General features: G+C 34.8%; 1 protein-coding gene and 2 long non-coding RNA genes across 8 annotated transcripts in view; 2 read left to right on the top strand and 1 right to left on the bottom strand.

Annotated features, from left to right (window-relative positions):
- The window catches only part of LOC106078733 (cytoplasmic tRNA 2-thiolation protein 2-B-like), a 115,456-nt gene extending 101,918 nt beyond the window's left edge, over positions 1-13,538 (bottom strand). For 4 of the 6 annotated variants that reach the window (XM_056036723.1, XM_056036727.1, XM_056036726.1 and 1 more), the window contains exon 1: positions 11,485-11,653. The gene's annotated coding sequence lies outside the window, so the exon portion shown is untranslated. Of the gene's footprint in view, positions 1-11,484; positions 11,654-13,457 lie in introns of those variants that run through there. The other 2 variants (XM_056036724.1, XM_056036725.1) reach the window with 2 other exon arrangements.
- A 1,453-nt stretch (positions 13,539-14,991) lies between these two features.
- Positions 14,992-15,955, top strand: LOC129927448 (uncharacterized). The gene is made up of 2 exons (XR_008779058.1): positions 14,992-15,229; positions 15,750-15,955. It is a non-coding gene; the product is annotated as an uncharacterized LOC129927448 (long non-coding RNA).
- Positions 15,956-20,198: 4,243 nt separating this feature from the next.
- Positions 20,199-25,863, top strand: LOC106078734 (uncharacterized). The gene is made up of 3 exons (XR_001219881.2): positions 20,199-20,367; positions 20,847-20,954; positions 24,986-25,863. It is a non-coding gene; the product is annotated as an uncharacterized LOC106078734 (long non-coding RNA).
- Positions 25,864-26,151: the final 288 nt, after the last annotated feature.

The raw sequence follows: 26,151 nt of genomic DNA, 5'->3' as shown, positions 1-26,151 counted from the left end.
TATTACAAAGGCTTTTCAAACAGAGCTCTTAGAAACGTGACTGACTACCAGGACATTATTTATTCGACTGACTTTACTTTCTTACTACCGCCAATTCTCTGGCGCTAACTCTTTTCAAAAATGTCTTTGTTTAAATTCAAATCAACCAATAGATTTCAAACATACTAATTACGTCCCTTGGGTAAATCCTGACTTGAATGTCAAGTGTCTAAATTTGAGGATTAAATCCCGAGACTCATGTCGAGGGCTTATATTTCTTTCAAAAGTGAAATGTACAAACAATTCCATAATGTAATCTGTGACATATTACCCCCCCCCTCCATTTAGCATTTATATGGTAATAGAAATGCTCATATGTATTAAAATTATTTAAATATACACAAAATACCATATAAAATTATAGAAAAAATGGTTGAGGTAACATATGACAAAATAAAGTCAACTTGGAGATAACAACAATAATAAAAAATGTAAATGCAGAGAATAAAATTATTGATGACTTTGGACACCTGTTTCACTATTCAAGTGGTTATGAAAATGAGACAATGCTTGTCATGAACAATATCAAAAGTTGTACAAAGCATAATACTTGGATAAATTAAATCTTGAATTGAATAGGTTATGAAGCTTCATGGTGCCTTATGATAAAATTAAAATATGACATTATAACTCATTTGGTTAGTACTAATGTGAAAATGTGTACATGGAAAAATATATTGCATATGAAAAATTGACATAGAAAAAATAATTGTGATAGTACATGACAATCTTCTGAGAAAAAATAATTGTGATAGTACATGACAATCTTCTGAGAAAATAGTACTCAATGTGATCAATCTTCTGAATAATAATACTCAATGTGATATAAATCTCAACATGTGTGAAGCAATGAAAAATTCCAATTGTCTGTCATGTATCTGTACTATTATAATAGGATATATGCAATAGTAATATACCTGAAATAAGATACCTGAAATAAAATGCACATGATTTAAAAATTAAGATGTCTGATGCATGTCATAAGCAAAGATGCTGAAACATAATAAACAAAGTATCTTGAATGAGTGACCTTCCTCAGTGGGTTGCTTGGTGCTAAAATAAATGTAACATCTGATATAGAATACCTGTGGAAAATGAGTAGACAAATTAATTGATTAAGTACAACTGAATACTGTTCTTCCTTGACGAGTATGAATGATAATGGATCAAGTGGCACTAAATATGCTATAGTACATATGTAGAGTAGAAATGTAAAGTTCGGAACCCTTCTGAATTGCCGACATGGATGTGCATGTGCGTTTTCTAAACTTGAAGAAAAGGTCTTTCAGTTTATGAAGCTGTTGTCTCCATGTCATAATGATCTCACAGATAATGTCTGATTGAACCGCGTTTGAGTTTGGTGAAAATAAGAACTGTCCGAAACCAAAACTCAATTTTCTGGTTGATGAACTTTGATGCTGTAGGACAATGGTAGCAGAATGCTTTGCGTTATAATGTTCAATAGAGCAATGACTGAACATGTCTGAGTTCAATCGGTCGATACAGCAATGTTGAAGAAGTTCATTTGTTCCTTTCTGAAGAAAAGTTGCCCCTTGAGTGGACGGAGGATGAAACTTGGTGTTGTCAATGTTATTGCTTTCTGAGTTTCTTTCAAATTGCAGTACTGGAAATGTCTCAGAAACACTGGTAAAGAAATCTGCATGGTCTGTAAATACTTTAATGTTCTTCACTGTTTGTAGTGCTATGTCATTCAGAGTGATGACCTTGGGAATGTCAATGTTATTTGATGTTGGTAATGAAACATCTATCTCAGGAATGGGTGTTGATGATGTTTCTTCTTCCTCAGGAATAGTTGCTAAGCTTGTAAAATGTTCAACTTCCGCTTTGATGTCTTCATTATCTGTTTCATGGTAATGTTCAAACATATGAACATGAAATACTCTGGTAAACTTGTTGACATTGATTTCATAAAGCAGGTTGGAAATCTTTCTGGTGATGGTAAATGGACCTTGCCATTTGTAGAATAGCTTGTTACTCCAATCTGGTAACAGTAAATTGACTTGATCTCCTTGAGCAAAATATCTTGATTTCATGTGTTCATGTACTATTCTTTGACTTTCAATGTTCTTGGATGTAATGGCTTCTTGAGTTGACTCACATTCTTTCAAATGAGGAATTTTTGTATAAATTTTAGAGTCAAGTTGAACTGTTTTCCTTTTGTCTGTTATAGCCAAAATTGATTGAAGATAAGTTTCTTTAATTTCTGCTTCTGGTTCTTGAGACTTGTCTTGATTGTAGCAAGAATTTTCAATGAATACCATAGTATTGGTAGATAATGATGCAGATGCAGTCTTGTTCAAGTCTTGATGCATGAAGTCATCATGTGTGAAATATGACTTGTCTTGATGGACTTCAGTTTGGCCAGTTAGAGTTCTTGTATCATTGTTAGAGACTCTGGGCATGTCGTCTTGTTCTTCAAAGTTCAACAATGGACATTCGGGAATTGGAGGTGGACTTATGACCGGTAGGGATGGGCTTGATGTAACTGGGGGTGTCCATGTTGAGTGTTCTTGATTGTTGCTGGCTACTGGACTAGTAACTGGTTCTGTTGCATTCTGCATAACTTGAGTAACTGAGGTAGCCATGTGATTATTTTGGCCAACTTGTTCAGGTGCCAAATGTTCTTGTTGTCTGGACATGGATCTTGTCATTACTGCCAAACATTTTTGACCTTGCTCTATGGCATTTGTACATTCAGTAAGTTCTTGAGGAGTGCATTCTTTAACTCCTTCTATGTTTCCAATGATTAGGTCCACTGGTAGATTGGGTGTTACTAATGCTTTTGTTTGACCACTGAAGAATGGTGTAGTAACATAAATGATGGCTTCAGGTAACTTGCTGACAGTTCCGTTGAATGCAGTGGCTTGGACGTGGTTGCCTGTGAAACGGTTTGCGTGTACGAAGCGTTCATGTACTAATGTGGACGTGCTTCCGGTGTCACGAAGAACTTCCACCTTCTTGTCTCCTACAAAGCCTGGATAAAATTTGAGACCATTGGACTTTGCAATGACTGTCATAGTTGAGTGCTCATTGTAATAGCTTCTGTTATATGAGCTTCTGTTTGGCATATATTGTGGTCTGGAGTCCTGTGAATGACTTCTGTAGCGAGGTTTGTTGTTATCTGGTTTATTGTTTCCAGGTGCTTTGTTGAGATTGTATTGCTCTCTATTGCTGTATCTTTGAGTTGGTGATGTGGGTCTATCAAAATTTTGATTTTTGGAGACTGCCTGTTTTTTCCAACATTCATGAGTTTGGTGACCCTTTTTATGACAATATGAACATTCTGTGGTTCTGCTGCGGCATTGAGACGTGAAATGCCCTAGTTTATGACATTTGTTGCATTTGATTTTGTCATCTGACTTATATCTTGCATTTTTGTCTTGAGCAAAACAGACAAAATTTTCTTCAACAGATGGTTTGACTGACTTGTTTGGATATGCTGCTTTATACTGTCTGATGATCTTGGTTAATGTCTGGATATCAGTAGGATTTCTCTCTATAATATAGGATTGAATATCTTCTGAGTGAGCATGGGTAATGTTGTCGATAATAATATGTTGACGAAAAGCTTGGTAACTTTCTTCTATTTTTGCCATGGATACCCATCTATCAAACCACATTGACATATTAGCTACAAAAATTTGAGGATCATCATTTTGCTGTGGCCTTTCATTATAGAATTTCTTTCTATAGTTGGCTGAAGTTGCTCCGTATTGGCGCAGTAGAGCTTCCTTGATATCAGAGTAAGTGCTGCGTTCATTGATGGACAGTTGTGAGCAAATGTTGACAGCTTTGCCAGTCAAAAGGGTGAGGAGTGAGCTCGACCAATGTGCTTCAGGTAGACCGGATGTTGTAGCTATTTCTTCAAATCTTATGAGATACGAGTCCATATTGTCAATGTTTTCGTTGAAAGCCGATATTTTGTTCATTAATCTGTATTTGTCAAACATATTTGATTGACCTTGAATTGGAATGCTTTCTTTATTTTCTTTATTTTGTTTTTCGAATTCCATTTTTTCTTTTTCATGTTGCCTTTGTTTCTCGGCTTCTTGCCTTTGTTTCTCGGCGTCTTGCATTTTTTTTTTCTTCTAATTGCATGCGTTTTTCAGAATCTTGCCTTTGTTTTTCAGCTTCTTGCCTTTGTTTTTCAGCTTCTTGCCTTTGTTTTTCAGCTTCTTGCTCTTGATATTCTTTCTCTTCTTGTTTCTCTGCCCACTGGTCTGGCTTTGAAATTTGCTTTTCTTTGGCAAATTCTATTAATTCGAAGAATCGTTGTGTTCTAGAACTGGAAGCCATATTTAATTTTTTTGTTAGTTTCTTGTATTGGAGCAAAATGTTCGATATCTGGATTTTGGCTTTATCTCAGATATAATAATAATATAGATCTAGTGACAAAGTTCTTGAAGCCTTAATTTGCTGATAAATTCTTGACAGTAGACTTGTAGTTACTGGAGTCGTATGATTGAATATATAGATCTATTGAGCCGAGTACTTTTTACTGGTTTAACAGTTGGTTAAATCTGGTCTTCTGTTTACTTTGTGCTGCACAAATGATTATTTACTGGTCTTCTTTGTAATGCCAGTTATTTGATTTACTGGTCTTTTATATTGCCAGTTATTTGCTTTACTGGTCTTTTAATATTGCCAGTTATTTGCTTTACTGGTCTTTTAATAATGCCAGTTATTATGTATATTGGTCTTATTCCTTTTGCCAATTACATATAATAATAGTTTTCGTGAGTTAGACGTAACTCTAACGAAAATCTTTATAAAAGAATTATCGATAACCAACTGACCTGTTAAACACAGAAATTCTGTCCTCCGTTAAATAAGAATGAAGTTCCTTTGAAGAGTTTAGAAATTGGTCCTAGATCTTGAATAAATTTCGTTAAAAGTTGTCCATGAACTTTTGTTAGTCGGAGAGTGCCAATTATGTCACAACATTTTGATGGTATGATGTGTTGTGATGCCGGGGATTTTACTTGAATTCAATAGTTAACAAAAATGACGATCTAGAATTACAATTGATGATTCTTTTGATAAAACAAAACTCTGGAACTTTATTTAAACACAACGTAAGTACAGTTTATGTACAAATTACAAATCAATGAGCATGGAACATATTACAAAGGCTTTTCAAACAGAGCTCTTAGAAACGTGACTGACTACAAGGACATTATTTATTCGACTGACTTTACTTTCTTACTACCGCCAATTCTCTGGCGCTAACTCTTTTCAAAAATGTCTTTGTTTAAATTCAAATCAACCAATAGATTTCAAACATACTAATTACGTCCCTTGGGTAAATCCTGACTTGAATGTCAAGTGTCTAAATTTGAGGATTAAATCCCGAGACTCATGTCGAGGGCTTATATTTCTTTCAAAAGTGAAATGTACAAACAATTCCATAATGTAATCTGTGACAGCGGCCTACTGACACACATGATTCAATCACACAGGTCAAGGGCTGCTGAACAAGGGACATTACTGCTAATGCACGCAACATGACCAATGTTATGGTCATATGACCAAAAAGCCTTTACAGACGAGAGACAGTGTGTTAGAAAGAAGTTAGTACAGTCCAGGACAGCAAGCAGTAAGGACTGTGTGCTACGAAGTGAGTCCTCGAAAATGTAGCTGTACGAGCTAGATTAGTTAGGCAGTTCTGTTGTGTAGCAAAGCATTTGAAGTTAGTATAGCCAATTGTATTTATTGGCTGTTGTTGATGTAATTGTAAATAAACCGCCACATTGTTTATTGAAGTTCTTGATGTTTTAGATGTGTTGTGTTGTTGGGCAGCGTTTACAGAAGGCCTGATAGAGAAGATCGTAACAATACTATTACATACATGAGAGGATTGTATATGAAAATTAAAGATGAAAAGAACGGATTTCAAGCTAGATCACACATGTGTGAGAACAAAGATGGTCAGCTAATTACAGAAACGGCAGGGTCATTGAGAGAGTGGCTGAATAATTTGAGGAGATGCTAAATACCACTGAAGATGGAGACAATGGAGAATATGAACTGCCACATGGAGGACGAGATCCCTTAGTGAACCCACCAACATTCATTGAAACATCAGAAATAATTAGGACCATGAAGAATCACAAAGCACCAAGAGAGGACCAAATTACACCAGAACTAATTAAATATGGAGGGAAAGACTTCCATTCTGAAATACACAGACTAATATCAACAATTTGTGAAGAAGAAGTAATACCAACAGAATAGGAAACGGCTCTTATAACCCCAATACTTTTTGAGTTGTTTAATGTCATATGTATAAGTCTTGTTACATGCTAACGTATTCCAAAATCCGGTAGAGTGTCATATAGATATTTCCTTCTGATACTGTCATAATCCTTTTTATAGCCTATAAAGAGTTGGTGGATTGGTATGTTATATTCATGGCATTTTTCTAGTATACATCTTAGTGTGAAGATGTGATCGGTTGTGGATTTATTGGGTCTGAAACCACATTGGTAGTCACCTAAGATTTCTTCTGAATATTTTCCAAGCCTCTTAGTTATAAGCCTAGACAGGATCTTAGGCCTATAAGTCACATTTAGTAGAGAGATTCCTCTGTAATTACAGCACTTTAGCTTGGACAAATGTGTCACTAATATAATTTATAAATTATGCTATATAAATCAAATTCTTATATCGAATATATCCCCACCACCTATTCTTTAATGCCAAATGCAATCTTCAGCAGAAATTATAAAAAGGAGCGATGATTAATAGTTTTCACTCTACCGCCCCACTCCCCTTTTCAGACGAAAACATGACATTTTAAAAGACAATAGTCAAATATGGCAACAGAGTTTATGTAATTGCCCATGAATTTATCATTTAATAATTATTTTAAGAAAGACTTTGTTTTGGAAAATTTAGAATTCAAAAGAAATTTTTCAGTATAAGAGTAACAATTTACTGCAAATACTGATTATATCAGCAAAAAAGATTACAAAGAGAGTTTGTGTTACACAAACTCAGAGGCGGCCCCCGTCGAAGTCGGATCCCTGTCGGATCTGCATATTCGCAAATAATATTTAAGAGGTGATTTAATTTTGATGGTCAAAAGTAATAATGTTTCAAAGATTCATTTGCCGTAAATTTAAATTTAAATTAAATAAAAATAGTAGATTAGTTTTAGTATATTAAAACATTACAATATTGATCAAAACGTTTGGAAATGAAAATCTACACTTTTTTTTTTACACTTTAAGTTTAGAAATTGAAATTCTAAATCTTAATCTAGTCTATTTTAGTCTAAACTAGATCTAGAAATTCTAGATCTAGAATAATTTTAATTAGAATATAAATCCAGATCTAGATATACTGTAATAAAAATCTAGATCTAGTTTAAAAAATCTAGATTAGATCTAAATCAAGATATCATTCATTTTTTAAACGCGAGTCACATAACGAGGCTTAATAAACATCACTATACCGAGTTCTTTTTTCATTTCATTTGAAGAATTAATTCCATATGACGTCAAAGGAAAAAAAAAACACTACGTCACACGGTCTAGCTAGAATAAAAATCGCCTTCATCATTACGAGCCATTTATCGAGTGTTCATAGACATTGGTGCACCGAGTGCGTTCTTTTAGCATTTCTTTTAAAGAATTCATTCCATATGACGTCAAAAGAAAAAAAAACACTACGTCACACGGCCTAGCTAGACTAAAAATCGCCTTTATTATTACGAGCCATTTATCGAGTGTTCATAGACATTGGTGCACCGAGTGCGTTCTTTTAACATTACATTTAAATAAAGAGTCCATTCATATGACGTCAAAGAAAAAAAAATTCCATTACCTCACAATAGGCTAGTACCGGTACCATAAAAAAAAAAATGTCTTTATTTACACGAGATATTTAACGAGGGTTCATGGACATTGGTGTACTGAGTTCTAATAGAATTTATTTAAAAAGGATCAAAGCCGCATTGTTTTTGCGTTTTGTCTGTCAGTCGGTCTGTCCATCATCTTGATATAAAAAAAACAACAACTAAAAGTTATTAAAAATTGATTAACCTTTATTTTACGTTTCAAAACATCGCAATAATTTTTAGGTATGAACACAATTGAAAAGTTTATAATAGATTGTTCCGGATGTTTGAATAAATAGTAAAAGAAAAAGAGAATTTCAGTTAAATGTAATACCGTTAATTAAATTTTTTGGAATGCCTCGTATAAAAATTAGATGTACTACAGCCATGTGGAGAGATTTTCATACCTTACTTTGGTGTTTGGATTCTGTTTTCCTTAAAAATCGGAACATAATATTAACGATAATTAGATTTTTTAATGTTTTAGGTAGAAAGTTAAATGTACTGTAAGAGAGTAGTGAGTTAAAATATTTTTCATAAAAATCCGTAAAAACATTATTTCGTAAATGAGAAGATTATTTGTTAATTAATTAGAAGAGGGAGTTCAAACAATTATTTGGCGTTAGTAGATTTTTAAATAAATTCGGAAATTTCTGGCGACGATTTGTAAGAAACAAAATCCGGAACTTTCTTTATCGATTACAAAACTTCTATGTTATGTTTTAGCAAGAAAAATAAATGTCTAAAAAGTAATTTTCAGTAATTAATTCTAGTAAATTACTTTTTTTTAAAGCCCTGAACAACCTATTGTCGATATTTTTAAAATTTGTTTAAAGATGAAAATACGGAACAATTTGATATTGATAACCAAATTATAGTGACGCATAGTCAAATAATATAAGTGTAATATTAGTAAATTATGCGATTTCAAACAATCATTAGGCATAATTCATGCTTTATAAAACAATATCCGGAACATTTTTACACTTAATGAAATATAAGTCAGTATAGAGATTTTGATTTAGCATTAATATGATATTTACATAAAAAACGGAACAACATATTATTGATAATGTGTTTTTGCAACGTTTAAGCATGGAAATTGAATGTAATATAAATTAGAAGAGCAAACAAACAGATTTTCAATAGCTTTTAGAGTTCTAGATTTTTTAAATCTAATCGTGACGGACAGACCGACCAACAGACAAAACGCACAAAAATAATCTTCTTTTATTTGGATGGGGGCACTAAACAAAAATAAATAAAATCTGATTTTTTAAAAAAGTTTAAGGAATTGGTTTAGCAACTGATCATGTAGCGACGTTACGCTACTGCACGAAAATCGCTGCATAAAAAGTCCATTAAAAAAAATGTGCGTGATATTTACATACAAAATGCATTATTAGCCTTTATAAACAAACAGAAATGTTTTCTTTTAATTTTAGCAGCTAGTTGACCAGAAAAAACATCTTTAACTATTATTTATTTTTGTTGTAAACATTTTGTGTACATTTTTTAAATATATTTGACTTCGTGATACTGAAAATACACAAAAATTGTACATCTTTGTTAGCATATTGTAACATTGCCTCCCTTACATTTACGTAATTGTTTTAGAATTGGTGTATTTTTATGAAAAAATCGCTTGCATAATTAATTTTATAAATTAAACGGTTTGCTTTTAGAAAACCAAAAGTAGCCGTTGCACCTAAACTTTTCAAGCCGCATTTAATGATGAAATAATATTTTTCATATCTCTTCTAGTTTTCGAGATCTGAGTGTGACAGACGGACATTTTGCACAAACCTAATAGCGGCTTTTTCCCCTTACGGGGGCCGCTAAAAAGGGCAGCAAATATTACGATTACTAAGAAAACTGTCCTCGTTTAATGTTAGCGAAAAGGCCTTGGCTATGTTTTATCACGCTCATATCTGCAATATTGTAAGTTTCAATATCGCTGCCTGGTATGACAATCTGAGAATTAAAAATAAACTTTATAGAATCCTAAATGCTGCTGATAAAATCATTGGCAAAAAACAAACCCCATTTGGGCAGTTGTTTGAGACAAACATCTATAAAAAAAAAGCTAACAAGATCCTCGAAATAAAGAAACACCCTTAGTGTCAGGATTTTGTGATTTTACCATCACAAAAGAGATACAAGACACCGATAGCAAAGACAAACAGACACAAACTCTCTTTTGTTCCCCTGGCAATCAAATCATTAAATACGAACAATCTGGTATAAACTTTGTCACATGTAAATTATGAGTGAGTCTGGGTGAATGTACACTTTGGTTTCTTATAGTTATGTTTTTTGTTTGGTGTAATGCACAAATTGTAACAAGATCCTCGAAATAAAGAATCACCCTTAGTGTCAGGATTTTGTCATTTTACCATCACAAAAGAGATACAAGACACCGATAGCAAAGACAAACAGACACAAACTTTCTTTTGTTCCCCTGGCAATCAAATCATTAAATATGAACAATCTGGTCTAAACTTTGTCACATGTAAATTATGAGTGAGTCTGGGTGAATGTACACTTTGGTTTCTTATGGTTATGTTTTTTGTTTGGTGTAATGCACAAATTGTAAGACAAATTTCCATACGGACAATAAAGATCAATATTATGTTTTGTTCTGTTGTATTTGAGTCACTGGTAAAATAGTAATCCTGTAGCAGTTTCTAATATTTAGGTGATTTTGGCTAATAAAGAGCTTGAAAGGATGACATTGTGACCCGCTTCTACTGAACCATGGATAAAAGAATCGGCAAGGCTATAAGCCATTTAAAAAGAAAGTCAAGCTGTAGTAGCCGTGTAAAAAAAAAACAACGTAGAAGGAAATCAAAGTCTAGTAACTAAGTAGGCTAGTAGTCGGTCGACCTGAGAGTTGTAAGACGTTTTTAGAAAAGTAGCGATGTAAAGAGAAGTGATTAGGTCACAGTAGAAGTCACGTGAGAAGCAATTATAAAAGTCTGGATGAAGTAATTGACTATTTTATGTGTTGAAATTGATGTGCTCGTCTTTAATAGTAGTTAAGTATCTGGGCTAAGCTGCTAAGAACATGTAGATTTCATTTCACATCAAGACATATTTCATTGTATATTTCATAGACAAGATATTTCGGGTGTTCATGGGCGCCCGCAGGATTTTTTGCAGGGGGATGCAAGTTGCCACCTATGGCTCAAAGTCGTAGCTTCAAGTTTTTTTTCCCGGAGCATATTTAAGAAAAGAACTGGTGCCCCCTCGCCCCCCCCCTATACCTATACGATATTAATTTCACTGTAAATGCATGACGCGTAGGACGTAATCATCTTCTTTTTTAAAGTAACGTCTGTATGGGTTAGGATTAGATAAGAAGATAAATACTTGTTTCATGCTCTTGCATCGTTTAAGGATGTAAACAAAACTGGTTAAACTGAGCATTAGTATTGCTTGAAAAGAGAGACGTTAACAAAGAAACTAACGAATCCAGATACAGACAGTAAAGCAGTGTTCTTTAATAATCCCAAAATCCAAACAAATGTTTTTTGCTTGGTGTGTCTGTCAACTACAAATTATCGGCAGCACTAACTCATTACCTATTATAGTTTGTCTGCCAATAGTCTCGCCTTCCTCAAGATGCCATCCCTGAAGTGTTCCTCACCATGGTCAATTTGGTTTTTGATTATGTAATTAATGTGACTGCTGGTGTGCTTTTGAGCGGCCACTTATGCTAAGGTGGACAGACTGCAACGTACAACACGAAAACTGGTTCAAGAACAGATGAATAATTGATTACAATTAAAACACACATCAGAAGCACACGAGAAGCAGGCACTGATTACACATAAAGCAGTTTGTCTGGTTTCACTTATAGTAACTATTTTAAAATGCACCAAACATGTTGTTTTGTTTGATTGTAAAATGTTTTACATGTTTCGGTTGTTCCTTCAGAGTTGAAGATAATTACTTCCTAGTCCAAACCTCCCCCAGGACGACGGGGGATGGGACCGTGCAGTATTTGAGCCCTGGACCATTGATAAATCTGAACGACAGTCCAGAGCGCAAACCGCACGACCAAGCAGCCATCCAATTCAAAGATCTTCTCAAATTGACAGCTGACTAGAATTTTTCCTCCGAGACAAAAAGAAAATAACATTTTATCATATTATAGGCCTTTACTAAATATAATGATAGCTATAATTATGTGCAAATGAAAAAAAAATCGTCACGACTACGTGCTACAGAATTTTGAATTGCAAGCCCATAATAAAGCGTGCATGGCCGGACATGAACTACAGATTAACTTATTCCAGTTTATTACAATTGTATATCTTATTCTCATAAACTTTATTTCAGTGAAATCACTACATGCTAAGTTGCTTCGTATCAGAAGTTAATTCTTGTAAATCAGGAGGCCACGGAAAATATGTTATAAGTTATAAAATAGTTTTATTTGAATAATTTACACCTATGACAGTGCGTGACTCACTGCGGTCGCATAGGTTGCAGTGACCTAAGGCCGGCTCTGCAAAGTAGCAGCGTATGCTACACAGTGGGTCGACTAGCATTTAATATTTAATGTAAAAACACATTTACTCAAAGAATGTAATAATTCATAATTCTGTGACAATGAAAAGTAACATCTATTTAGCACACAAAAAAATTCATTGCAATAAATCTGAAAAAAAAAAATAGAACTATTTTATTGTGGTCTAAATTATTTTCTCTAATATTAATACATCTGTACGTTAATGGGTGTTTCTCATTTCTAGTTGGCACCACTTAATGATGCCAAAATTATTTTTGATAAAAAAAAATCTGGATTTGTTTTTGGCCAGGCAGTGACAACAAGGTTACAAGTAATGTCGCGAAAAATAATTTTTGACGCTCTCATTCATGATTACCTCTGATTCTAAGTATTAGTCTAATAATGTTTAGAGTTTAGATCTAGAATAATCTAGATAGATCTAGACATTCTAGATCTAGAATCTATTCTATCTGTCTGTAAAATCTGTTTAGTTAAGTTCAAGTTGGAACTAGTCTGGACTAGATTGATATTGATAATAATAAATAAGATTGACTAGTGTCAGACTAGATGATAGATTCAGATGATATGATGATCTATAAAGTATAAAAAGACTAGATTCTCTAGGGTCTAGTGTTATTAGTAATAAAAACTAATATTATTATTAGTGTTATTAACAAGTTATAGTTTTGCGCTAATTAATTATATGATAATTAAGTTAAGACCACTAAATATTGTCCTAAACTCCTAAGCCTAAACTGCCCTAAACTAACAAAAACTAAGCACAGCGACAATGTAAACACACTGTACACACGCTCGTTACACTTTACACAGCAAGTTGAAGTTTCAATTTCAATTCATTAGTTTCAAGTCGAATCAAGTCAAGTGCAACCACGGCACGTGAGTCGTGAGAACTCGGAAGAAATTCGGAACAAACCCATATAAAAAAGCATATAAATGTATCATATTGATGTAAAATATAAAATATTCAAATAATTAATTCTTACGATTATTATTTATAATTAGATCTTTTCTACCAATTACCAGAAAATGTCTAACCTGGATATTAGAGACTAGTATAGAGAGAGAAACAAAAATTAACCAGATTAATCTCCCTTATATTTGTCAACTCTAAATCATGGACTTATACTAAAACAAGAAAAACATTTTTTTTCAATACTCACAAACATTTTCACATAAAAATAATTACTTATTGCATTACTTGATCTGTCATATAGATCTAAATTATCGTTAGCATTGCTACTAGTACCGTGGTTCCAAACAATTCGGAACAGACCCATATAAAAAGCATATAAATATATCATATTGATATAAATTATAATATATAATTATTATAATATATTCATATATTGAATTCATTTGATTATTATTTATACTTAGAATTAGATCTACCAATTACCAGAAAATGTCTTCAAGCCTATCGCATAAAAATAGTGGGGAGGCGGTCCTATTTTTATGGAGAAATCATAGTTTTTAAAAAAATTAGTTGAATATCTACATAATGTAATATAAGGACTATAAGGTACATTATACTGATGTTTTAACCCATTTGTATATTATGTTGCACACGGACTCTGATCTCAAATTTTATCATTAGTAAATATAAAATAATGAAGATTTGTACCAGGTGGGAGGGGCGCCTATCGGACAAACAAAAGCTTTTTTTCTTATTGTATTTTAGTTAAGAAATTACAAAATAAAAATAATAAAAAATGTCACTAATATAATGTAGCTTATATATGCTACAAATTAAATTCTTATATCGAGTCGCCCCACCTCCCATTGTTCAACGCCAAATGCATTATAGAATATATCTCAGCACGACTTCGCAGCTTTAGCGAACGAATGTATGAAAAATGCTTTAGAAAAAAAAATTTGAATGTTAATTTGATTAAAATATGAAATGAATGAGCTATAATTAGTATGTTCATGTGTTTAATTATAAAACTATCTTTGCGAAGAGAAGTTGTATAAGCTTAGAGTGGAATTAGAGTTTTAGACCTAGGAATAGAGAGATGTGTAACATTTCGCGTAATGTCTAATGAAAGAATGTTCGTCAGAAATTCTAAATTCGCAGAATTTATGTAAAATGCATGTAAAATGCATTTGAAACACACACTTGAAGCTTAATTTTATTAAATAATGAAATCAATAGACAACATTTTGTATTATCATGTGTCAAAGTAAAAACTATCTGTGCGAAGTGTACGTAGTTTCTAAAATTAGATCTAGATCTAGATCCTTTCGATCTTTTCATGTAAATATGGTAAACATAGCCTAGATCGATGGAGTTATAACGCTTTCATATAGTTGTTCAACTTTTTTTTTTGAGGGTCTAACTTTGTTTTAGGGCTAGAATATCACAGTCTAAGTTAGTACCCAAGGAACATTTCTACCAAGTTTTATCAAGATTGTGTGAGCTTGCGCTCCCAGAGCTATTTTTATATGTATTTTTTGTTGTATAGGTTAGAGCTATTTTTATATATTTTATTTTTATAGGTTAGTGTCAGATTTTATAATTGTACTTCCGCATATTTTTATATAGGTTAGTGCGGGATAATATAAAAAAAGTGATGTCTTATCTTATCTTATATAATACAGACGTTACTTCAAAAAAGAAGATGATTACGTCCTACGCGTCATGCATTTAGTCATGCATATTAACCAATGACTTAAATTCTGTCTTAAAACAGTTGAGTGTACATTTGACCAGTGGTCAGTACAGTATCTCTGTCTGTGTGACAGCTTGTGGTCTGTCGTGTAATTATTTTATTATTCTGTACCTGGGACGGCCTGTAAGTGTAGAAATATTTTATATTTTCTTTTACTAAATCTATGTCACACTGTGTAAATATGCAAGATATATTTAGTTTTATTTTCTAGTTGGCAGCTTTTGTTTTGAGCATGTTGATCACAACTACCGATTAGGTTTAATTTTGAATCTTTATTTTCAATTTACTGTTTTCTTTCATATTTACTTATGCGCACTTAGACCTCTTACCAACATAGCTACACATATACATTTGCTGTGTTGACAAAAAAATTCCATTTATCATGGCGCGGTTTCTAGGTCAACACTATAACATACTGTGTCTAGGCTATTTTCTAGGGCAACACGAAGTGTATAGTCTTTTACTATAATAGGTTCTAAGTTTTTATTTATTGACTAGACTACTGTGGCATTCAAATTGTTTAAATTCTAGATCTAGATCTAAATAAAATTAAACTAACAATGTTATATAAACAATTACTTTCGCGCGTTCGATTTGATTATTAAATATATATTTATTGCTTTTTGTCACCTAATGTTTACAGTTTTGTTATGACTTTGCAATGCGCACCGCCATCCAAGATAGTGCAGAAAGAAGGTGCGCACTATCAGTGACCAGACAAGTCGGATGTTGACATAAGAGACTAACGATTTCCGCCCAAGTAGAGAGCCAATATGGAGATGCTGTACTCAAGGCAGATGCCCTTTGTGTTTGTCATGTCTCAGTGTAAATAAACGTCTATGTCCTCGTTGAGTTGCCTCACTTAAGTTATTACAGTATTTACCAAGTCAACGCGTATTGAGGTCATGAACTTTCGGCTCTAAGTAAAATTAAAAACAGATGTTGGCTTTTGACTAATAAATTTAATAAACTCAATTTTGCGTTATTTTTTAGATTTAAATCATTGAGAGTTCAATATTTTACTCTCTTAAATATACGTTTGGAGAACACACATTTTAAAAATAAATCTAAAACCTACTAGATATATCTTTTCTAATTATAGATCTACACTATTATACAGAAAACATTTCAACTTCTATTTGTCTATAGGCCTATATACTAATATAGCTTTCATAATTGAAACAAAAACCAACAAAAATTTATTTTACAAGTAGATCTAGGTCTAGAATATAGATCTGTACACAATCATTCTCTGCTTGGGTAAACCATCTATCTCTGTCATCTGTGTAGCCTTTAGATGATACTTATACTTATACTAGAAATATCTAGATTCTAGAAAGTCTAGATCTACTTATTAACTTACACTTTATACATAGTAATTAAAAAAAAATACATTCTTCAATAGCAGTCTACACCAAGACAAATGCCCCAACCCCACAGATAAACTGGTACAAAATAAAGTCTATTCATTTCATACTTTAATCAAATATATGTAGGCCTACAAGCAAATGTTTTTATTTGAAAAAATGGATTTAGGTTGATAAGCTAATTTGATAGCTCCATTCATACTATTTTTACATTCACGCATTCGCTTTAGTTATAACATTATTATTTAGTTTAATTGTTTACAAAACACTCTCAGTGATACGCAAATTAAGACCCGCGGGTAACATATGGCTAGTCTATATATATATAATTAAATTCATCGCTCAAGAGTTTGGACGAGAAGAAGAAGTAAAGGAAAGATCACTCTCTTAGTTCTGCGGATAGTCACCCGACGAAAAAACAAGAGGGGGGGGGGAGAACAAGTATTCACCGGTCACTAAGGATGGCTGCCTGGTCGTGCGGTTTGCGCGCTGGACTGTCGTTTGGATTTATCAAACCCTGCCCGCTCCCATCCCCCTTCGTCCGTGTGACAAGTTGGATTAAGATTTGGCCGTTTTGGGTGTCTAGGGGATTTTATAGTTTGAGAACCTACACTTGCACACATAACCTACAAGCACAGCGTTATAATGCAGGCAACAAATACTATATTTAAATGTAAAAATATGTACAGTTTATTATACAAAAGATAATATAAAGGTGAAATGATGTACAGTTGCTAGGATGGGATCTAGCGTATTTACATATATAGGTCTATCATCATTAGATTTTGAGAACCATATGGTCTGAGTGTCATTAGGCAGGTTGCTTAGCTTTTGGTCCGGTGCTGCACTGATGAGACGGGTGTGGCTGGTACTGATGCTGTCTGCTGGTGGGCTGACGTAGTGGATCCAGGCTCCGGGTGCAGTCCAACGTTGTATGGTTGCAGATCTAAGCTGCGTCTACCATTCAGTTAAGCCAGTGACGAGTCTGTGGCTAGCGTTGTTACTTGGACTCTTGAAGGATGAGTAGGACTGATGTCTGCAAATCTGGTGCCAACAAATCTGGTATCAGCTTTAGGTTGCTAAGATTTCAGGCGGATGTTGCCTATAAATAAAAGCTGCAACGACATGATGTACGAATCGGTTTAGCCATAATGATAACACTGGGAGGTAGATGCCTTTCCGTGAAGGACATCTTCAGAATGATGTAGAGAAACTATAAACTAGTTTCATAAATACTAAAGGTAGCTAACAAATAAATAGTGCATCCCATTAAGGGAAATAACAATAATGATGGGGACTCCCCTAAAGGGAAATAATAAACAGTAATAAGTGATATATGATAAAGTAATACAAGTGATGTTCACCAATCACGGTGAATAGCAAGTACATACATCGCTTAGATAAATGAGATGAAAGGGGAGGGGGAGATCAACGACTGATACTCGCCTATGCTCTCACATAAGTAAACATAGAATGTAAGCAAATAGACATGACTTACTAACGTAGTATGTGTTGGCCAACATGGCCGGTTAATGTAGTACATAAATAGCTAGTATGATGATATGCTTACAGAAATGTTATGATAATTCCCTGCCAAGGAATTAATCAGTAATAATATACAAAGGGTTCGTGCTGAGCGATAATATCAGCGATAAAATAATAATAGCTAAAGAGCTAAATACATGCGATAAGATTGTTAATAAATTCTAGTCCAGATGGCTTGAACATTTAGCCACAAAAGTCATGATATAAAATATAAGCATAAGGTATTCTACTTACATTATCCATAAGGAATACACAAATATGTACACAATAATAATGTAGTAAATAAATGCACAAATATATACACCAATGGTTCTCAAGCACTTTAGTAAGTTAGATACCACCAATCCAAAGTGTTCCCTGTCAGCTCTGCAGCGAGAATGAGATCGGACAATAAAGTTTCGTCCATATACACGTGGAGAGTGGGGGGGGGGGGTGCAAAGGTGGCGTAGACTACCTGGCGTCTTTGGACAAAGGGATCCCGCGTGACCGTGACCGTTTCCGGGAAATAGACATCGCGCGAAGGCGCGAGTTGAAAGTCCAGGGAGTTCGCCCAGGTGGTCAGAGGATATAAAAGGGGGGGGGGATTATCAGAGCTAGGCCAGATCAAGGGAGATTATACCTTGATAACTGCTAGCGCTATACGGTCGGGGAGATCGCCGTCCAAGGTGTTGAGTTGAATGGAGCTCTTCGAAGTGACCAGCCGCTCCCCAAAAAGGGGGGGGGGGGGGACAACGGATGTTTGCCAAGACAGAGGGGGTGTACTCTTGTTAATAGTCTAGTGTGGCACGTGTCAAGGTGGGGATAGTTGAATTTGACGTCTGTGCCACAGGGATGGGGTAGGATTGGAGGGGTGGTGGCCGTGTTTTAGTGCTTGAGGGGTCGCTCTTGCGGTTGTAGTCAGCCCCTAGTACGCTTGCTTATTTTGTTTCGTCACAGTCCGTCAACTCTGAAGGAACATCCGAAACATTTAAAACATTTTACAAACAAACATTTTATAAACACTAAGTAGCAGCGCCGGACTTAACCATTGTGACCAAGAATTGATGGAAAGAGAACAAGTAATCTACTATGTAGATTATCCGTCACTAAATAGCAGGACCGGACTTAACTATTGTGGGGCCCTATGCATAACGGATTTCGCGAGGCCAAGTTTGGTTAGGGAGTTTGAATTTTATTCATTCTTTACTACGTACAGAACTACTTTACGAGCCTTGCGTGTTGCAAAATAATACAGTATATCATAATAATTCTGTTTTCTACATAGATCACGCTCAATAGCAAGAATTACCAAATGTTTTAATCTATCTTTGAGAATTGTTGACCTCAAGTAATTCTTCATTAGTTTGAGGCGCTATAAGCTTCTTTCACCAGATTCCACAATTACGGGTATTGCATAATGCCAATGGGACCCACTGCGGTCACATAGGTTGCAGTGGCCTATGGACGGCCCTGCAAAATAGCGACGTATCTTACGCCGTGGGTTGACTATATATATATAACAAGTAATCTACTCTGTATTCTCCCGCCACTAAATAGCAGGGCCAGGCTTAAACATTGTGGAGCCCTATGCGAAACGGACTTTGCGGGGCCCAGTTTGGGTAGGGATACGGATTATAAGTGAAAATTAAGAGTTTATATTAGAAAATACATTCGTCATTGCATTTTATTAATCCTTTTCTGCGTACAGAAATACTTAACGAGCCTAAGGTGAGGCGAAGCCATACAGTATATCATAAAAATTTCCTACATAAATCACGCTCAATAGCAAGAATTACCAAATGTTGCAATCTATCTTCGAGAATAGTTGACCTCAAGTAATTCTTCATTAGTTTGAGGCGCGAGAAGCTTCTTTCACCAGATTTCACAATTACGGGTATTGCATAATGCCATTTGTTTTTCATCGCGCGTAGGATTGGCGTTTTCCATTTTGAATGACACCCCGAAATGACAATATTTTGTCTATATATTTCATTTTTTTTTTGTTTTGTTTTGTTTTTTTTTTTTAGTTTTCAAAAGATTTTATTAATTTCCGGTGATTTCCATGACTTTTTCATATATTTTGAAATTTCAGGAGATTTCATGGAGCTCCTGGTAAATCAGGTGAATTAGTGGGGTTCCTTTGAAAGTGCGGGGCCCACTGCGGTCGCATAGGTTGCATTGGCCCAAGGTCAGCCCTGTAAAATAACGGTGTATGCTTCGCCGTGGGTAGACTAGTTTACACTAAAATAGTTACACAGGTCAAATGTTTCATAAAACTCCAACTGTTTCGTTTCTATATATTCTCACGTAACAACATTTCAATGTGAAATTCTGGATCCATTTTATTTAATGAGATTTTAAACTTTACCGGTATAAGTAAAATTTCCTGTTATATAATAAGTTAATATACTTTTTAAAAATAAAAGTACCCTTCTTTTCTAAAGATTTTAATTCAAGGCTGAAATACAAGCACACATATTTATTTAGACTTTTTTGTTACATTTTAGGCCTAATGTGCAATAACGTTTATGTACGAAACATCTTTCTTGTTAGGCTACTGATTTTATTTTGGACAAATATTTCAACAATGGTATAAGAATTCGATCAAACCATACGCAGGCATACAGTAAGCCGGGTGATTTGCTAGGTCTAGATCACCCTCCCCCCCTCCCAAAAAAAAAAAAGTTATGAAAAGTTTGTATAGTTTAATTAATTTTGTTTAGTTTAGTTTAACTACATTTTAAAATTCATGATTAACTTTTAGTTTAACCATGTTAGACTACTTTATTTTAGTTCAAACTTAGTTTTAGTTTAACTTTTTAAATTTTGTTTCCATCATCGGTGAACAGCAGTTCCCTAATCAAGATACGCCGTCTCTTCGTTTTGACTTCAAGGCGTGCCAGGTTAAATAGCGTTTCATCGTATCTACTTCATCTTCCAGGGATTTAAAAGCGCTGGTGAGTACCACTGAAAAGAAGATGCCGAATAGTGTTGGAGCTAGACCACATTCTTGCATTACAGTATAAAAAATAATTGGTAGGCCTACGTATAGTGATGGGCAAAAGTTAACTAAAACGTTAGAAACTTTTAGTTTAACAAAAAATAAAAAATTAAGGCCATGGTTTAACTAGAAAAAAAAAGCTTTGTTAAAATCGTAGTTAATATTTTTTTTTCATTTGCTGCAAACAATAATTTTTTAACTGCAGGAACATCAAGTACTCTCTTTTTATAGTCTTAAGACTTATTATTGAGTTATAAGTCTAAATCGACAGCTAGGCCTATGTAGATCTAAAAGCATTAGGATAACCAACTCTAGAAAAAAAAATCTTAATCCACCCCCTCTCTGGCCATAAAGTAAATAGACTGTGTCCAACTGATTTAAATAACCTGGTCAGCTAGACATACACGTGTAGGCCTAGAGTACTGTATCTAGCTCCTCCTTCGTGGTCGAAGATGAGCACATTTCTCATTTCTTATGGACTCGAAGATGGCTGTAAAGTCCAATCCTCGCATATGTGGCATGGGTGGGTTAGGTCAGTTTCAGATAGGCCTGCTTCTTCTCTCAACTTTTTGTTAGTTCGCGCTCTTTTGTCCTGGCCACTCTTCTTCAAATCTTGAGACTCCGAGACTCACAGCTTCACGCCACGAGGAGCGATCGAGAGCTAGTGCTTCCCAGCCGTGAATGTCGATATCGCATTCCTTGAAGGAGTTCTTGAATGTGTCTTTGTAGCGCTTGTATTGGCTTCTTGGGAGTGCTTTCCTGCACACAACTCCCCGTACAGAAGTTGCTTGGGAAGGCGATTGTCTGGCATGCGGACTAGATGTGGACTACCTTTTTACTGTCGCATTGATACTGTGCATGTTGGACAGCTTTAAGATTTCTGTGTGTGGTATGTGGTCGGACCAACGCACTTATGGATACTCCTTAGACAGCGTATATGGAAGGAATTTAGCTTTTTTGGTGTGGCGGGAGTATAGGGTCCAGGACTCTGATGCATATAGGAGTGACGGGAGAACAACAGCACTGTAGACTTTCAATTTTGTGGATATGCTGAATCGTCTCCGTTGCCACGCTTGTTCTTGAAGTCTGCCAAAAGCAGCACTGGCACGAGCAATACAGAAGTCATTACAGCATCATTACAAATGATGGAGATGCCTACCATGATGTAGCGTGCCGAATAGGACAGGCAGGGAGCATTTTCCAAAAGCTGCAGCCTATTTGGACTAGCCAAGCCATTGGACTGGAGACAAAAAAACATCTTCTCAAAACAATCGTCATATATGCATGTGAGACATGGAAGTCATCTGTCAAATTTGAGGAAAGACTAAATGTGGCTCAACAAAAATGGCTGAGATGGATTTTGGGAGTCATTTACACAGATCGGGTCTCAAACAGGGAAATCCTATGCCGAACTGGGAGTCGAACACTAAGGGAGGTTGTGACAGAGCGTCGCATGTGGTTTGCGGGACATGTTTTACGACAAAATGAATTACGCACACCAAGAGTTGCGATAACATGGAAGCCAATACGAGGAAAGCGCAAACAGGGACGTCCTCGTATTACTTGGCGACACACCTTCATGGAGGACCTCAGAACAGTGGACACCAGGTGGGAGGAGGCTTCAGACATTGCCAAGGACAGATCTTTATGGAGACAGCTTGCCGCACAACACAATGCGCCGAAGGGCACGGGAGGACCTAAGTCTAGTCTAAATAAGTAATGTGGAGTGGTCAGACAAGAAAATAACACACTGGCATAGCTAGTCAAGCATGTTCGTAGACCTTTCGTTCGTTGATCTTTACACTAAAATAGAAAGTAAATAGACGGTGTGTCCGACTGATTTTAATAACCTGACTAGATTGATGTACACGTATAGGCCTATACAAGCACACATATTTATTTAGACATCTTTTTAAAATTTTATTGTACATTAACGTTTATGTAAGAAACATATTCTTTATTACTGATTTTATAATGGATAAATATTTTTACAATGTTAAAAGAATAAGATCGAACCGTAGGCATCGAGTCGGATGATTATATCATAGGTCTAGTTCAACTCGCTCCCCCCCCCCCCAAAAAAAAAAAGTTATGAAAAGTTTAATTAATTTTCTTTGGTTTAGTTTAACTATAATTTGAAATTTTAGTTGAAAACTAGTTTTAGTTTAACTTTTAAAGATTAGTTTAGTTCCCATCACTACTTATGTATATATTAAATATACTGTTAATTTAGTCTGCAATGGAAAAAAGAGGTTGAGAATGTATGATGTGGATTCCTTATTTGTCACTGTAACCTATTATATAGCCTGCATATGTAGTTATATTGTGTTGTGTATAGTTGATGGTTTTGATCATCATGCGTTTTTTTTTCTTGGCCATACGCAATAGTGGTGAGTGGTCAGGCAAAAAACTAACACATTGGCATGGTCAGTCAAGCATGTAGATCTATTATACCAATATACTAGTTACAGAGGTCAAGTGTTTCTTAACACTCCAGCATATTATTTCTTTGTTTCCTAGATTAATAATCTTAGCTAGATCTATGTGGTGATATTGATTATTTTCTTTTATGTGGTTTTAAACTTTACTGTATGGTTATCCGTTATATAATAAGTCAATAGAATTAAAAAATGAAAGTAGCTTTCTTTCTAAAGGTTTAAATAGATTTTAACCCACTTGACTACAATCATGAAATTTGGTGATTATATCTAGTTCTTTTTATTGGAAAAGTACAGGGTATGTTCAACTCTAAACCCCTTTTAAGCTAATCTAATGTAATTTAGAGACTGTAGCTATGCTTTCTTTTTATTGAAAGGGGGGTTTTAACCTCAAAACCCCTATTGGCTACATTTATGGAATTTATAGAAACTACGTTGTTTTTATTTTGTGTGTTTTTTTAAAGTCAAACCCCCTTTCCATGGCTACGCTCATGGAATTTGGCGACTGTAGTTCGCTTAATTTTTTTTTATTTATTTTATTTAGCTTTAAAACTCACTGGAAGGGTGTTTTAAACTTAAAAACCTCTGGAGGAGGTTTTAAACTCGAATCCCTCTAGAGGGGCGTGAAACTCAAAACCATCTGGAGGAGGATTTAAAACTACCCCAGTCCCTAATGGCTAAGCTCATTAAATTTTGTACTCAAATCTAGTTTGCTTAAATTTTTTTTAAATGGAAGATAGGGTTTTTAACCTCAAACCCTCCTTGGCATCACTTGAGCAAGTGATTGTTTAAAATTAAAATCTCCCCTCCAATAAAAAAATGAAATAAAGCAAAACAAGTCACTAAATTCCAGGGAGGTATTTCATTTCGAGAGATTTTGAACCCCGAAACCTCCCTGGAATAACCTGCCCAGTGTGCCGCCGAACATTCCGGGCTCACATAGGTCTCACCAACCACATGAGGAGGCATAAAACCCCAGTGCAAAGCCCTCAGCCCCCTGGATGACAAAATGGTCATCATCGAACCACAATGGACGAACTATATATATATATCTGTTTCAGATAAAAGTTTCAAAATGCATTAGTATAATTTTTTTTCACTTTTGATCTTAAAAACACTTCTTCTTCGTCCTCATTTTACATGGCGGAGGGTTCAGATCAGTAATCCTATATCTGAGATGAACCGGACATTGGTTTCCAGATTAGGCAGTTCTCCGTATAGTTTTTGTTCTATAGGAGGGTTTTGGGGCCAGAATCTTGTTCGTGCCTCTTGATATAGTATACAGCTTTGATGAACATAGTCAGCATGCTCTTTTGATGCTCCACAAAGGCAGGTTTCGCTCGTCCCGCTTTTAAGCTTTTGGAACATATGTTGTCTCATTCTGTTGTGTCCGGTTCTGAGTCAAAAAATTTTGCGTCGTCAAATCAACTAAGATTTCTTGAAGACACGAGAGATAGTTATTTATTACTTATCAATATCTAAATTTACAATTATCAATATGTTGATTTACATTTATCAATTTTTGAATTTTCTCTATTGTCTTTTACAGGGGTGGCCAATCTATGGTGCAAAAAATAGAAATGGAAAAGTGGTTTAAGTGCTGGAACAAGTCCCACAAGGCCCATGGAGTCTGGGAGCGCATGAGGCGCCCTGACCGCACTTCCCCGTGGTGGAGACTGTCCAGGTCTGAGTAAGCTATTATATAGCACATTGCAGGACAGGCAACTGTCCTGTTGGCTCATATTTCTCATGGCTATGGGCCACACTGAAATAATAATTAAAATTATAAATGCAATATAAACATTTTAACAAAGACAGACTTACTAAGTAAAGTTTATCTGTTGTTTTTTTTTTCTTAAATCCCTTCCCCTACAACACACAAATATGAATAACTAACCTAATACAAATCTACAAATGACCATACTCTAAAGAACTGAATAAGATGAGAAAAAAAATTGGCGCATGGAAGAAAAAGGTTAGCCACCCCTGGTGTATTTTATTTGATACAAAGTAATCGGAACAAAATTTCAGATTTTGCAAACTCAGAATCTGTATGTTGTAAAGGTCATGTCATGTGATCAGCACAACATTTCTATGGACTCTGTTAGTCTACTTATTAAATATTTACTTCAACTTTAATTTTTACAATTATATGTAATATATTTCTAGCAATAACAATTAAATGTAATGTTGTACCAATACTTAGCATACAATTTCTTCTATTATTTGCTTTAATAAATGTATGTCATACATATGACAAAAAAAAACACCAAAGTCTCTGTTGATTGTGCTGTGCTGTTCTGTTCATGTAGGAGATTTAAATGTCTGCACTTTCTGCGTCTGAGATTATTTCTATATTATTACAGAAGAATATTATTTTATTGATTGTACAATTCAAAATTTTAAATTTTTATTTTTGGTTTTCAATAATTTTTGGCATTATATATATATATATATTGCTATAACTTAGCAATAACCTCAACGAAAGTGATATAAAACAGAACGTTTAATAATCAATTATAAACTACATCTAGAGCCAAACTAATAATCACATCTCAGGCCTTCTTGTTTTCCATCTCTCCTCTGTACACAATATCGCGCTAAATGACAGTGCGCAATGTAGAATCACAACACTGACCCCTCCTTAGTTATGTTCGTCCCGAACATGACCAGATTTACGACAGGACAGCGGAATTGTCAGCGCAGATGAAGTTC

Source organism: Biomphalaria glabrata, chromosome 7 (assembly GCF_947242115.1).
Source record: "Biomphalaria glabrata chromosome 7, xgBioGlab47.1, whole genome shotgun sequence".
NCBI lineage: Eukaryota > Metazoa > Mollusca > Gastropoda > Planorbidae > Biomphalaria > Biomphalaria glabrata.
The sequence above is the reverse complement of the archived record's forward strand: the minus strand, read 5'-3'. Positions and strand labels throughout refer to the sequence as shown.